We start from the raw sequence: 15,415 nt of genomic DNA, 5'->3' as shown, positions 1-15,415 counted from the left end.
AAGGTACAAGCTTCAGCGTGCTGTATGTTTGTTAGTGTTACATTGGCCAAAGGAAGTCACATGAGTAAATCCAGAGTTAATGTGGGAAGGGACCAGAAAGGTGTGATTCAGTTCAGTAACTGCAACAGTCTGCCACAGTGCCTAGCACCTAAAGAACTCAGTAAATGTTAGATCCTTCTTATATTTGTCAGACAAGTGAAGAATCTGCCAGCTGTGATGACTCATCTTTTTTTTTAGCCAGTCCCTAGTTTTCTTGCATTGTAGTCAGTGTTCTTGAAACTTGCTGTATGTCATTTTAGGGAGATGAAGACAATACTAGTAAACTTTTGAGAGCCGACCATGTGCAGGAACTATTCTAGGTTTTTGACATATACCCTTTTTTTTCCCCGTAAATTCAGTGAGTGGGCACCCCTCAAATGTGAATGGGCCCTAGTGCCTTGGGAGAGCATACGTGTACTATTATTTAATTCCCAGGATAGCCATGTGATAGTTGCTCATTTGGTCATTTTACAGTTTGAAGAGCCCATACACAGAGGTTAATTAATTAAAATTTGCCCAAGGTCATGAGTGATGACGTTTTCAAGCACAGGCAGTATCAGAACCAGAGCCCTATTCTGTGCTTCTGTTTGGGAGGAATAAGTGCATATGACAACATACTAAAGGATAGCAGTTAAGCAGGATTAAAAGATACTATAGTTAAATGCATTTATTGAACACTTGCGATTTACTTTTCACTTTACTTGACTATTTTACAATTTTTGTCAAAGCATGGTCTTAAGCTTTTGATCATTCACTCTTAATGATTCAGGTTACATTGTTGAGGGTTTGAAAGTCAGCATCTTAATCTGATCATTGAAGCAAAGAGAAAAATTCTTCAATAAATGGGTTGCCCTGCTGCTTAAATTCTTAACCATTGTACTAATCAAGGGGTATCTTCATTATTTTACTTGCGTGCTCTGCGATGTTTAAGCTTTTTTCTTTTCCAGTATTTTGCTAGCAGATGAAAGAATGCTATCTAGTGGCAATAAAAGGTGACAGCAAGCATGGGGGAAACAAATATTTCATTTATTTGTTGTCGTTCTGTCTTTTGATTTGAATTTCCAGGGATGAAAAATGCAATTGTTTGTGCCATTTTTTTTCTTTGAAGGTAGTAGGCAGTATTCTGAGTTAGTACTTTAAAGTACACACAGGCAAATTTTATATAATCCATTCAGTAAGTGTTGTGTGCTGGCTGCTGTTGTAGGCATTGGTAAAAGGGTTATGAATAAGACAAGGACTTGTGACTTAGATTCTAGTGCAAGGGAGATAAACACAAAAGGATAATTTTAGATATTTATTGGTGCTATAAACAAAATAAAACTTCGCATGCCAGACAAATAATTAAAAAGTTAAAAAATATAAAAAATTTTTTTAAATAAAACTTGATAGGATGGAGTCTTGAATCATATTTTTTTTATTTCAGCCATAAGTATCTTCTCTGAAAGCCATGGTGCTAGATGCAACAGGATAATTAAATATGAGTAAATAATTAGTACTTAATTGTTCTCAGACATTATATTGGTGTTTATATTTGTAGTAGGGATAGAGTTTGCAAGGCAAGGATAAGTGAAATACATATGAATAACTAATATAGGACTGAATAAGGTAAATGCATTAAGGAAACATAAATAAGGTTGGGCGCGGTGGCTCACCACCTGTAATCCCAGCACTTTGCAAGGCCGAGGCAGGGGTGTTGAGGTCAGGAGTTTGAGACCAGCCTGGCCAACATGGTGAAACCCTGTCTCTGCTAAAAATACGAAAATTAGCTGGGTGTGTTGGTGCATGCCTGTAATCCCAGCTACTTGAGAGGCTGAGGTGGGAATCACTTGAACCCAGGAGGCAGAGGTTGCAAGAGAGCCAGGATTGTGCCATTGCACTCCAGCCTGGGCGACAGAGCGAGACTGTCTCCAAAAAAAAAGAAAACGTAGGTAAGTCTTATTTGGCTAGTGATTATGTCACTAATATTCAAATAGAATGAATCAAGGGCACTGTAGTGCCAAATAATTTAGCCCTGCAGTAATAATTTGCTATGATTGGCGATCAGAATGGGCTGATATTTACATTTTAGTTTTCTGTCCAAAGATACGCTTGCAATTTCCTTCATCTCCTTCCAGTCAGTGAGTCAGTTAGCAATATTGATTTTGAGGAGTTTGAGACCATCCTGACCATCATGGTGAAACCCCATCTCTACTGAAAACACAAAATTAGCAGGGCTTAATGGCGCGTGCCTATAATCCCACCTACTTGGGAGGCTGAGGCAGGAGAATTGCTTGAACTCGGGAGGCAGAGGTTGCAGTGAGCCAAGATTGCGTCATTGCACTCCATCCTGGACAACAAGAGCGAAACTCCATCTCAAAAAAAAAATATTGATTTTGTTGTTATAAATGTACCCTAAGGATGGTTAAACAACAACAAAAAATAGGTTATTATGTTTGAGCTCCCTAAAAGGGGTCTACAAGTAGGTGGTCTAGCTAGAAAATACCAGCGAGAAGAAAGAATTTGAGAAGGGAGTAATAAGTATAAGTTTTTTTTTTTTTTTTTTTTTTTTTTTTTGGGAGACAGAATCTCACTCTGTCGCCCAGGCTGGAGTGCAGTGGTGCAATCTTGGCTTACTACAACCTCCGCCTCCTGGGTTCAAGCGATTCTCCAGCCTCAGCCTCCTGAGTAGCTGGGATTACAGGGGCCCCCCACCATGCCAGGCTAATTTTTGTATTTTTAGTAGAAACGAGATTTCACCATGTTGGTCAGGCTAGTCTCGAATTTCTGACCTCAGGTGATCCACCCGCCTTGGCCTCCCAAAGTGCTGGCATAACAGGTGTGAGCCACCTCACCCAGCCTAATTTTATCATCTTAGGTAGTGTGCATGTAATAATTTCATTGTAAGTTCTTTCAGTTGTTTTTATGTACGTCATTTTGATGTACGTAAATCACCTGACTTTGATTTGACTAACTCAGGTTGTAAGAGAGAAAACAGCAGTATAATGCTTCTTTCCGAAAAAACAGGGATTTTTAAGATTGATTTTTATATGCTTATGGTTGAGATGGAGACAAACTTTAGGACTCCCTTTACATATTTTTTGCATTACACAAAACTCTCTGGCTTTTCTTCTAATAAGTATAGGCAGGACCAATCTATACTTCAATGAGATCTAACAAGTAGACCTACCTCAGTTAACCAGGTTTTTAGAAAAGCAGTAATTGTTTTTAAGTTAAAGAATAATTTAAATCAAATAAAAACTTGTATTCAGGTAAGCTTTTATTCTAAGTAGTTTAATAAAACTTTGCTAAATGTATTACTTTCATTCTTATTTTAAAAATTATATTTATAGAATTTGCCTAAGCTAAAATTCGCCCTTTTTGGTAGAGTTCTGACATAAAAAAAACTTTTAAATTGTTCTTTTCTTTTTTAAAAAATTAATTTTAAAACTAGGAAATGTTCATTTTTCCTCTTTTTTTTTTTTTTTTTTGAAATGGAGGCTTGCTCTGTTGCCCAGACTGGAGTGCAGTGGCGCAATCTCGGCTCAGTGCAAGCTCTGCCTCCCAGGTTCACGCTGTTCTGCCTCAGCCTCCCTAGTAGCTGGGACTACAGGCACCCGCCACCACGCCCAGCTAATTTTTTGTATTTTTAGAAGGGATGGGGTTTCACCGTGTTAGCCAGGATGGTCCAGATCTCCTGACCTCATAATCCATCCGCCTCGGCCTCCCAAAGTGCTGGGATTATAGGTGTGAGCCACCACGCCTGGCCTACTTTTTTTTTTTTTTTTTAAAGATAAGTTCTGGCTTAGTCACCCAGGCTGGAGTGCAGTGATAAGATCTCAGCTCACTTCAACCTCCGCCTTCTAGGCTAAAGCCATCCTCTTGCCTCGGCCTCCTAAGTAACTGGGACTACAGGCACACACTACCACGCCAGCTAAATTCTGTATTTTTTGTAGACATAGAGTTTCACCATGTTGCTGGTCTTGAACTCCTGAGCTCAAGCAATCCTCCTGCCTCAGCCTCCCAGAGTGCTGGGATTACAGGCGTGTGCCACTGCGCCCAGCCAAGTTATGAAATTTGACACAGTCGTGTAACTCACCACAGTCAGGACATACAGCATTTCTATGAACCTCTACAAAATTCATTTCTGCCCGTTTGTAGTTAACTCTTGCTTCACCTTCTAGCCTTTGACAAACTACTGATCTGTTTTCTGTCCTCAAAATTTTGCCTTTTCCAGAATAAAATATAAATTGAATTATAGCCTATTTCTGGACTTTATTCTCATCCATTGATCTATTTGGCAATCCTTTCACCAATACTACAGTGTCATCATTACTGTAGCTTCGTGTAGTATGTATTACTTTCATCGCGTATTTATTTCTCTCATGGAATGAATACTTTTAATAGGAGTTAACATTTTGTTAATGTTTATCGTTAGTATTTTAAAATTAAACCTTTTTTGCGACTATTGTAGTTTCACATGTAGTTGTAAAATAATTGTTTCCTGGCCAGGAACGGTGGCTCATGCCTGTAATCCCAGCACTTTGGGAGACCGAGGTGGGTGGATCACCTGAGGTCAGGAGTTCAAGACCAGCCTGGTCAACATGGTGAAACCCCGTCTCTACTAAAAATACAAAAATTAGCTGGGCGTGGTGGTGGGCGCCTGTAATTCCAGCTACTTGGGAGGCTGAGACAGGAGAATCGCTTAAACCTGGGAGGCGGAGGAGGTTGCAGTGAGCCAAGATTTCGCCACTGAACTCCAGCCTGGGTAACAGAGGGAGACTCTGTCTCAAAAAAAAAAAAAAAAAAAAAAATAGTTTCCCCCATGATGTTATCTTGCAAAATTATAGTACAGTATCACAACCAGAATATTGACATTGATGTAGTTATAATACAGAACATTTCTATCACTACAGGGCTCCCTCATACTGCTCTTTCTCTTCAGATTTTCTTTTTTTTTGAGATGGAGTCTTGCTCGGGACCAGGCTGGAGTGCAGTGGCGCGATCTCAGCTCACTGCAAGCTCCGCCTCCCAGGGTTCACGCCATTCTCCTGCCTCAGTCTCCCGAGTAGCTGGGACTACAGGCGCCGGCCACCTCGCCCGGCTAATTTTTTTGTATTTTTAGTAGAGACAGGGTTTCACCGTGTTAGCCAGGATGGTCTCGATCTCCTGACCTCGTGATCCGCCCGCCTCAGCCTCCCAAAGTGCTGGGATTACAGGCTTGAGCCACCGCGCCCGGCCCTCTCTTCAGATTTTCAATTTTCTGAAACAAATATAACTTGAAATCTATATTGCCAGTAACTTTCAAATTTAAAAACCTTATTCAGGTTCTGTGATTCATGAAGTGAATTTAACATGCACAAATGTTTATAAAGTGATCAGTGTTTAGTAAATATCTAGCACACCTAATAGTAGATTGCCTTTCCTTATCAGCGGGATTTGCCTTGGATGCATATCATGGAAAAGTGTTTAATGGCATAAACAAAATAGAAGTTTTTGTCTTGTGTAAAATGAGTCCAGAAGTGTGTATCATAGGGCTGGTATGATAGGTCCACAAAGTTGTCAGGAACTCAGGCTTTTATTTGTTTTCTGCTTCATCATCCGGTTGTTGTAACAATCGTTTTCATTGTTCAGGATGGCTCAAAATAGAGGAAAGACAAGAAGCCTTTTCCTATGCATTTTTCACATTGAGGCCAGTTAGCTTGAAAATACTGTTACTATGTTGAAACAAAAGGTTACTTGTCAAATCTGTGGTGGCTTTTCATATTTAATGTGTTGTTGTCTCTGATCTTAAAATGTTAACCTTGCTGTAAGGAGGCAAGACTGTCTTACATGTTTGTGTCAGTATGCTGGCCAGCATAAAGCTGAACCCACGAACAACTGAATACCTATTTATTTGAATATACTACTTAGAATTTTAAAGTTTTTGGTAGTTTTAATTAATTTGGTTGATTCTGCAGCCACACTAATTAATAAGGCTTTAATAAGATACTTTTGAATACTAAGGAGGTTAAGCAGCATATTAATAATATCCAGATATTTGGAAACTAATTAGAAATATGTAGGGTTTAATCCATGGATTTTGTGTCTAGAATTTTCTTTCTAAAGATTTTTGTGGCTAGGCACAGTGGCTCATGCCTGTAATCCCAGCACTTGGAGAGACTGAGGCAGGAGGATTGTTTGAGGCCAGGAGTTCAAAACAAGCCCGAGCAACATGGCAAAAACCCAGCTCTACAAAAAAAAAAAAAAAAAATTAGCTGGAGATGGTGGTATTCGCCTGTAGTCCCAGCTACTTAGGAGGCTGAAGTTAGAGGATTGCTTGAGACTGGGATGCGGAAATGGCAGTGAACCAGGATCACACCACTGCACTCCAGCCTGGGCAACAGAGACCCTGTCTCAAAAAAGAAAAAAAGAGACTTACTTGTATTATATATATCTTTTAATAATGGATTTACTCTTCAGTAAGAATCTAGTGATTATTATCTTGTGATATTTAGACTTACAATAGGTCAAATGCCAGTTGGAGAAATAATAAAGTCTGGTTCTGTAGTCCATAAAGGGTCTCAAAACAGTTAAAAATGAAACATTCTTTTAGGCCAGGCGTGGTTGCTCATGCCTGTAATCCCAGCACTTTGGGAGGCCGAGGTGGAAGGATTGCTTGAACCCAAGAGTTTGAGGCCAGCCTGGGCAACGTAGCAGGTCTACTAACGTGTGTCTACTAACAATAGTAAATTTTTAAAAAGAAACATTCTTTGAGCTATACTGACGTATTTCTTTAAAAAAGTGAGGAATTATAAACAAAGCAATCTTTTCCTTTTTTCTCATTGACAAGTAATCAACATAATTCACAGTCTTTTTGTGTGAATAGCTGACTCGCTCAAATGCTCTGGTTTCTTCCACTTAAAATGAGATATCACATAACCTTAATTTAAGGTTTTTATTTTTTAACTGTAAACTTCAAATTAATCAGTTCACTGTTAGAAAATACTGACTTAATTGTCCAAGCATAGTATTTTTTATAAATATTCTTGCACCTGTATTACTAGAAAATAAAGGTTAATGAGGCAGAATGGGGAGCAGTTGTGAAGTATATTATAGATTCAGCATATTCAATTTTTAGAGACCCAAACAGAGGGTTGGTCTCTTATTTCAAGTAGGTCTTCCCAGGCTTTTAGATCTTCTTTCCCTTTGCTGTTAACTATTTACCTTCTATCCCAAATACCCTGTAGAAATTCTGCATATGTCTCAGTTATAGAAAGTTTTATAATTTGCTTTTGTTCCATTGAATTTTTGAGATATAAATTTAAATGGCTACTAAAATAGCTTTCTAGGGGAAGGTATATACATTCCAGACTATACTCATAAAAAGCTATTTCCAGCTGGGCGCAGTGGCTCACACTTATAATCCCAACACTTTGGGAGGCTGAGGCGGGCAGCTCACCTGAGGTCGGGAGTTTGAGACCAGCCTGACCAACATGGAGAAACCCTGTCTCTACTAAAAATACAAAATTAGCCGGGCGTGGTGGCACATGCTTGTAATCCCAGCTACTCGAGAGGCTGAGGCAGGAGAATTGCTTGAACCCAGGAGGCAGAGGTTGCAGTGAGCTGAGATCGTGCCACTGCATTTCAGCCTGGGCAACAGAGCGAGACTCCATCTCAAAAAAAAAAAAAGGAAAAAAAATTGGAGCCGGAATTTCATCTTCTAGAAAATGTATAACTTACGGAGTTGATTGATATATGAGGAGAGACATATATGTAAATTACATATTTAATCTGGCACACATGAATGCTAATAATAAGGACTCTTAATCATTAACTTCCACTGTGTTCTCAAATAATGGAGCATAACTTTAATTCAAATCATTTATATGCTCTTGAAGATCCTCTAGCTGGGTCTTAATTCATGATTCTCTGTTTTTTTACATACACTCCTGTAAACTTCTTTGGACTCCCAAGAATCAAGAAATGGTAGCAAGTAGCTGTGAAAGACATAGACTAAGTATCTGGAAATCTATTAGAAGGTGTTGACTTGGCATCTTGAGTAACATAAGTTTAGCTAAGTACCTATGGGAAAGGCTAGCCTTGATTAGATTGGCAAGGAATTCTACCGGTGGTTTGGGTGTGCTACAAAGTTAATAGTAGCGTTGACAATAATTACTACAATTTATATAATTTACTTCTGGGCAATGTCCCTGTGTTGTACTGGTTTCCTTCTCCCTAATTCCTCTGTCAGGGAATTGTATTTCTTTCTGTTGGTTTCAAATATATTAGTCCTCAAATTATATTGTAGCCCTGTGGGACCTACTGTGGTCAGTTGTTCCCACTGATGACTGTCAGACCACTTTAGGCCTCACATCAACTGTACTTGAGATCAGAGTAGACTCATTTACCCTGTATTTGCCTTATGACCACCACCACTGTTACCACTTAAGGGGCATTCACCTGGGCTCTGCCAGCAAAGATCATCTCTGTTTCTAACTTGAGAAACCTTGTCACAGGATCCCTGAAAAGCTTCCTTCATTACTTCCCAGAAGCCTTAGTAATATTATGAGCCCTGATAGATCTGATATCTAAGCCCTTAAAAGGCAGATCCATTTGATTTCTTTTATATTTTTGTACAGCTCATGTTACTAAAGTATAGAGCCTTTTTATCAATAAGCTACATAATTACCTAACAGGTTTTGATATGATTTCCTGTAGTTGTTCCTCTTGAGAAACACTGGTTTATTTCTACCAGTCAGTGGTGAAAGTCAGCCTGCAGTTCTTTAGACATCATTTCCGTTTGCTACCAATGTAGGATTGGTAATTGAGCCTCTTCTCAAGCTTTTCTCTTAGAATAAAAAAAGTTGTTTTTTTTTTCATTTTAGTAAAATAAACATAAAATTTTTACTATTTTTGTCATTTTAAGTGTGCAGTTCAGTGGCATTAAGTACATTCACAGTGTACTTAATGTTGTACACAGTATTGTGTAAATATCACCACTATTTCCAGAACTTTTTCATCATCCCAAACAGAAACTCTGTACCTATTAAGCAATAACTCCCCATTCTATCCTTCCCCCAGCTTCTGGTAACCTTTATTCTATGTTCTTTCTCTATGAATTTGTCTATTCCGGATACTTCATATAAGTGGAATCACATATTTGTCCTTTTATGGCTTATTTCACTGAACATAATGTTTTCTTTTTTGTTTGCTTGAGGTTTTTGTTTTGTTTTGTGAGATGGAGTCTCGCTCTGTCGCCCAAGCTGGAGTGCAGTGGTGCGATCTCTGCTCACTGCACCCTCCGCCTCCTGGGTTCAAGCGATTCTCCTGTCTCAGCCTCCTGAGTAGCTGGGATTATAGGCGTGCACCACCACACCTGGCTAATTTTTGTATCTTTAGTAGAGATGAGATTTCACCACGTTTGGTCAGGCTGGTCTCAAACTCATGACCTCGTGATCCACCCACCTCGGTCTCCCAAAGTGCTGGAGTTACAGGCGTGAGCCACCACGCCCAGCCGAGCTTGGGGTTTTTTTTGTTTGTTTTTCTTTGAGACAGTGTCTTACTTACACTGTCGCCCAGGCTGAAGTGTAGTGGTGCACTGCAGCCTCAACTTCCCAGGCTCAAGTGATCTTCCCACCACAGCCTCCCCAGCAGCTGGGACCACTGATGTGCACCACCACACCTGGCAAATTTTTAAATTTTTTTTTTTGTGGAGTTGGGGGTCTCACTCTGTTGCCCAGCCTATGAACATGTTTTCAAGGTTCATCCACATTGTAGCATGTATCAGAATTTTATTCCTTTTTATGTCTGAATGTTCCATTATATGTATATACCACATTTTGCTTATCCATTCATCTGTTGATGGACTCTTGGGTTGATTCCACCTTTTAGCTATTGTGAATAATACTGCTATGAGCATTGGTGTATGAGTATCTGAGTTCTTGTTTTCAATTCTTTTGGGTATATACCTGGAAGTGGAATTGCTGGGCTATATGATAATTGTATGTTTAATTTTGTGAGGAATTGCCAAACTATTCTCTATAGCAGTTGTACCATTTTACATTCCCACCAGCAATGCACTAGCGTTCCAGTTTCTCTACGTTATCATTAACACTTGTGAATTTCTGTGTTTAAAAAAAAGAAAAAATATATAACCATCTTAGTGAGTGTGAAGTGGTATCTCACTGTGGTTTTGAGTTTGCATTTTCCTTATGACAAATGATGCTGAGCATCTTTCATGTGCTTATTGCTGTTTGTATCTTCTTGGAGAAATGTCTATTCAAGTCTTTTGCCCATCTTTGAATTGAGTGGTTTGGGGTTTTTTTTTTTGAGTTGTGAGAGTTCTTCTTATATTCTGCCATCTCTTTATCTGCCTGGGTATCAGGGTAATGCTGGCCTTATAGAATGAATTAGGAAGCATTCCCTCTTCTTTAGTTTTTTTGGAAGATTTTGAGATAATGTATGTTAATGCTTCTGTAAGTGTTGAATAGAATTCCCCAGTGAAGCCATCTGTTCTTGGGCTTTTCTTTGTTAGGAAATATACATACATATATATATATACATACATACATACATACATACATTTTCTGAGACAGCCTCTGCCTCCTGGACTCAATGATCCTCCAACCTCAGCCTCCGAGTAGCTGGGACTGCAAGTGCACACCACTATGCCTGGCTAATTTTTGTATTTTTGTAGAAGCAGGGTTTCTCCATGTTGCCCAAGCTGGTCTTGAACTCCTGGGCTCAAGCCATCTCCTTTCCTCAGCCTGCCAAAGTGCTGAGATTAGGTGTGAACTATCGCACCCAGCCAGTATTAGCTTACAACCTTTTTTATTTCTGTAAAATCAGCAATAATATTCTCACTTTCACTTCTGATTTTAGTAATTTGAGTCTTTTTTTTTTCTTCAATTTTTTAAAAAGAGCAGCTTGAAAAGGACCAAGACTAGGATGTTTAAATTTAATTGAACTTATGTAAATGTCAGTGAGGGGAAATGAGTAGAACGTAGAAGATCAGATGCTTTGAGGACTTTGGGTTGACCCATATAGTATACATTTTGTTGATTCTTAAGCTTTAGGGTGCTTTGGGACCAGTTATGTTTTCTTTTGTTTGGGTGTAGAATTATTTGTTTGTTAAATGGAAAGAAAGATTAAACAGCTAAGCCTGGAATGGGCAAGGTGCAGCTAAATCTGAGGAAAAACAGGAATAAAAGAACTAATTGCCTCTAGAACCCTTGCCATCTCTTCTGTCTTACAGATTTTATCACCTTTCACTGCACACTGTCTCCTCCATGTAGCAGGATATATGGCTGCCGACAGCACCAGAATTTTATCTTACAGATTTCATGGTGGGAGACAAGGACTGATTTTTACCTTCTAGATTCCAAGTTTAAAAATCTTAGAAAAGATATATGAGTTCAGCAAAGTAGTGCCTACTCTGTATCAGCTAAATCTGGCCATTATTTTGGGAGAACATGGCAGCTCTATTAATAGCCATTTGGAAGAGGGTAGAACATGGGAAGAATAAAGTTCCTAGGAGAATAGAGCTGGTAAATGAGACAGGATATCAAACAGTATATCAAAATTTGTTGATGATATGGTATAACCAAATGAATGATATAGTCAGAAGAGTATCTAATCTTGAACCACTTTTTCTCAGAGAATAGAGATTTAGCCCAACGGTAGGTATTTATGTGCTTAGAATATTTGTAGTTAATAAAACCTTCCCCAGGATTGCATAAGAGTTGTAGAGGCTGCAGCCTGGCCAACATGGAGAAAACCCATCTCTACGAAAAATACAAAATATTAGCTGGGCGTGGTGGCGTGTGCCTGTAGTCCCAGCTACTTGGGATGCTGAGGTGGGAGAATCAGTTGAACCCGGGAGGCAGAAGTTGCAGTGAGCTGAGATTGCACACTGTCTGGGGGACAGAGCGAGACTAAAAAAAAAAAAAGAAGTTGTAGAGATATACCGTAAATATAATTCTAGCAATGCTCTCTCTCCTTTATATTTACTCCCTACTATATCTTGCAACTCTTTTTTTAATGACTTTATTGGGATATATTTCACATACCATAAAATTCACCCATTTAAAATGTACAGTTTTAATTTTATAACATTTTCAAAATCTCAGAAAGCAAGCTTTGCCCATTAGCAGTCACTGCCCATGGCCCTCCTGTCCCCTTCCACTGCCCCCGCCATCCCCTGCTGCCAAGGGTAGGGGATGGTACCTACTTCCTACTTTGTCTGTCTTCTCTCTAGAGATTTGCCTAGATTTTATATGAAATATAAATATCCAGATTTCTGGGTATTTCATATAAATGGAATCCTACAATAGGTGGTCTTTTGTGTCTGGCCCCTTTCATTAGCATAATGTTTTCAAGATTCGTAAATATTGTAGCATGTATCAGTACTTCATTCCTATTTTTTTTTTTTTTTTTTTGCTGGATAATATTTTACTGTATGGTATATACCACATTTTAATGATCAGTTGATGGATATTTGGATTGTTTATAATTTTTGGCTCTTATGAGTAATACTGTTTTGAACATTTATGTACAAGTTTGTGTGGACATATGTTTTATGTCTCTCATTTATATAGCTAAAAGCGGAATTACAGGGTCATATGGTAAATCTTTGAGGAGTTGTCACACTGTTTTTCAAGGTGGTTCTACATCCTCACCAACACTATTATTGTGACTGTCTCAACAGAGATGAAACCTCATTGGTTACGTAAACTCCCTCTAGAGAAGAAATGGATTTTTTTGACCACATTTCTAGAAGTTGAGAGTCAGACAGTCAGTTATTTAGAGCTCAGATGAAACACCAAGGGAAAGTATATATCAACCAAGAGATATGCAGTAGCACTTTGGAGGAATCACTATATATTTTGGTAGTGTGAGGAGATCAAGAAGCAGGCAAAGACAGAGAAAAAATGTGGTCAGGGAGGTAGGTTAGATGATGAATAGGTAAGATTTTGAACCATAAAAATAGAGGTGGAATTTTTTAGTCAGGGGATGGATAATGGTTTACAGAAGATTAAGACAACTAAGACAAGACTTTGGATTTGTTGACCAATATTTAGCTTATCGTGACTTTCTTGGGACAAGTTTTGTATATGATGATGAAAATTGTAAGAATGGTAGGGAAGTGGAGAGACATATAAGTCACACTTTTGAACCACCTGACAGTAAATGGAAGGAGAGGAGACTTCACTGGTGGATGAATAAGTCCTGAGAGAAGAGGGTACATTAAAAAGCAGATTATAAATTGATAGGAAGTTGCTATTAATTTATTTTTTAGCCAATGAAATGATCTCTTTTAATTTTTATTTTTATTTTATTTTTTTTTAGACAGTCTCATTCTGTCACCCAAGCTGGGGTGCATGCAGTTGCAGGATCTGAATAGCTGGAATTACAGGTGTGCAGCACCACCATGCTTGGCTTTTTTTTTTTTTTTTTTTTTTTTTTGAGACGGAATCTTACTCTGTTGCCCGGGCTGGAGTGCAGTGGCACGATCGTGGCTCACTGCAACTTCCACCTCCCAGGTTCAAGCAATTCTTGTGCCTCAGCCTCCCAAGTAGCTGGGATTACAGGTGCATGCCACTACACCCAGCTAATTTTTGTATTTCTAGTAGAGACAGGGTTTCGCCATGTTGGCCAAGCTGGTCTTGAACTCCTGGCCTCAAGCAATTGATCCGCCTTTCTCACCCTCTCAAAGTGCTGGGATTACAGGCGTGCAAAGGGTCTTTACAAGAAGCAAAATGTCTACAGAGCAGGTACAGATGCAGATTATCTTTGCTTGGCCTTCCTCTTGCTTTGGCAATCACTATGCTTCTATATAAGGTGATATTTATAAAACTTGGATTGTTTTTGTTCTTGGAATCTACTTTGGCTTCAGCAATGCCAGGTCCCTCTAGGGAATGAGAAGAAGAGACCATACCCTGGAGTCTCTAGAAAGCTAGAGATAGATAAAAACTTTCCAGGATATTGAAGAGTATGTCTTTTAGCACAGGAAAACTGAAGATACACAGGAGGAGAAATAAAATGCAACAGGATTAGAGAAGAGGTTACGGGCTGGAAGAGAACCCTTCTGACATAAGAATATGAACAGTTATGAAGGATATGGACATTTGATGTTGAGAAGGAAGTCAAAGCGCCTAAGTGAAGATCTCTTCTTTCATTTTCTAATGTTAAAGCACTGAGACTGGGACTTGAGGAAAGGAGAAAGTTTTGGAAATCTGTTTTGAGAACCAACAAAAGTTATCTCAACAGTAAGATCCTATCCTTGAATTCATAGTAGACTCATGGTTTCAAGGCAGGAAGTAAAGAATTTGGAACAAGAGGGAGTGTGGAGAGAAAACAGGTGCTGTCTTTTCTAGCATTGAAAATTGGCACAATAGAGATGGGATTAAGGAGTATTTTTTTTTTTTTTTGAGACGGAGTCTCGCTCTGTCGCCCAGGCTGGAGTGCAGTGGCGCAATCTTGGCTCACAGCAACCTCCGCCTCCTGGGTTCAAGCCATTCTCCTGCCTCAGCCTCCAGAGTAGCTGGGATTATAGGCATGTGCCATCACGCCTGGCTAATTTTGTATTTTTTTTTAGTAGAGATGGGGTTTCTCCATGTTGGTCAGGCTGGTCTCAAACTCCAGACCTCAGGTGATCCGCCCGCCTTGGCGTCCCAAAGTGCTGGGATTACAGGCATGAGCCACCGCGCCCAGCCGATTAAGGAATATTTTAATTGTGGTTGAATGAGTCTAAAATCATGGCCCATAAAATCTAGATAGAGTATGCAGAGTAAAGGAAGCCAGAATAGGGGTGATAGAGATAGTGAACAGGAAGCTTTCCAGAGGTCAGAAATCACAACAAAAGTTGTGAGAATAAAAAGGTTGTAGTCTGAAGAATTTTCGAATTTAAAATATTGGATGCTTTCAAAAATTATAAGGCCCCAAATCTGTAAAATAAGATATTGTGCCAAGGTATGACTTTCTAAACAGTTGACTTTAGTTTGGAATATAACTGCTGAGAGAAACAGACATTTTCACAATAATAGCTGGAGACTTCAGTACTCCACCTTCCATAATGGATGGAACAACCCAGCAGAAGTTAAGAAATAGAGGATCTGAACAACACAATAAATCAACTAGATGTAACAGACATAAACAGAACACTCAACCCCAAAACAATACACATTCTTCTCAAGTGCACATGGGATATTCTCCAGGATAAACCTTATGCTAGGTCACAAATTTAGTCTCAATTGGATTTTAGAAGGTAGATATCTGTATTAGACAACGTTTTCCAGAGAGACAGAACCAACAGGAGATATAGAGAGAGAGAGATAGGAGAAGGGATGGGGAGAGAGTATGGAGGAGGGGACACTGGTGCAAGTCCCAAAATCCAAAGGCTGGAGGACGTGGAGTTCCT

The 15,415-nt window shown here is 39.2% G+C and overlaps 1 protein-coding gene across 1 annotated transcript in view; it reads left to right on the top strand.

The window, feature by feature from the left end:
* Positions 1-15,415, top strand: part of BAZ1A (bromodomain adjacent to zinc finger domain 1A) — a 118,767-nt gene that overhangs the window by 29,525 nt on the left and 73,827 nt on the right. The window lies entirely within an intron of this gene.

Source organism: Nomascus leucogenys, chromosome 1a, assembly GCF_006542625.1.
Source record: "Nomascus leucogenys isolate Asia chromosome 1a, Asia_NLE_v1, whole genome shotgun sequence".
Classification (NCBI taxonomy): domain Eukaryota; kingdom Metazoa; phylum Chordata; class Mammalia; order Primates; family Hylobatidae; genus Nomascus; species Nomascus leucogenys.
The sequence above is the reverse complement of the archived record's forward strand: the minus strand, read 5'-3'. Positions and strand labels throughout refer to the sequence as shown.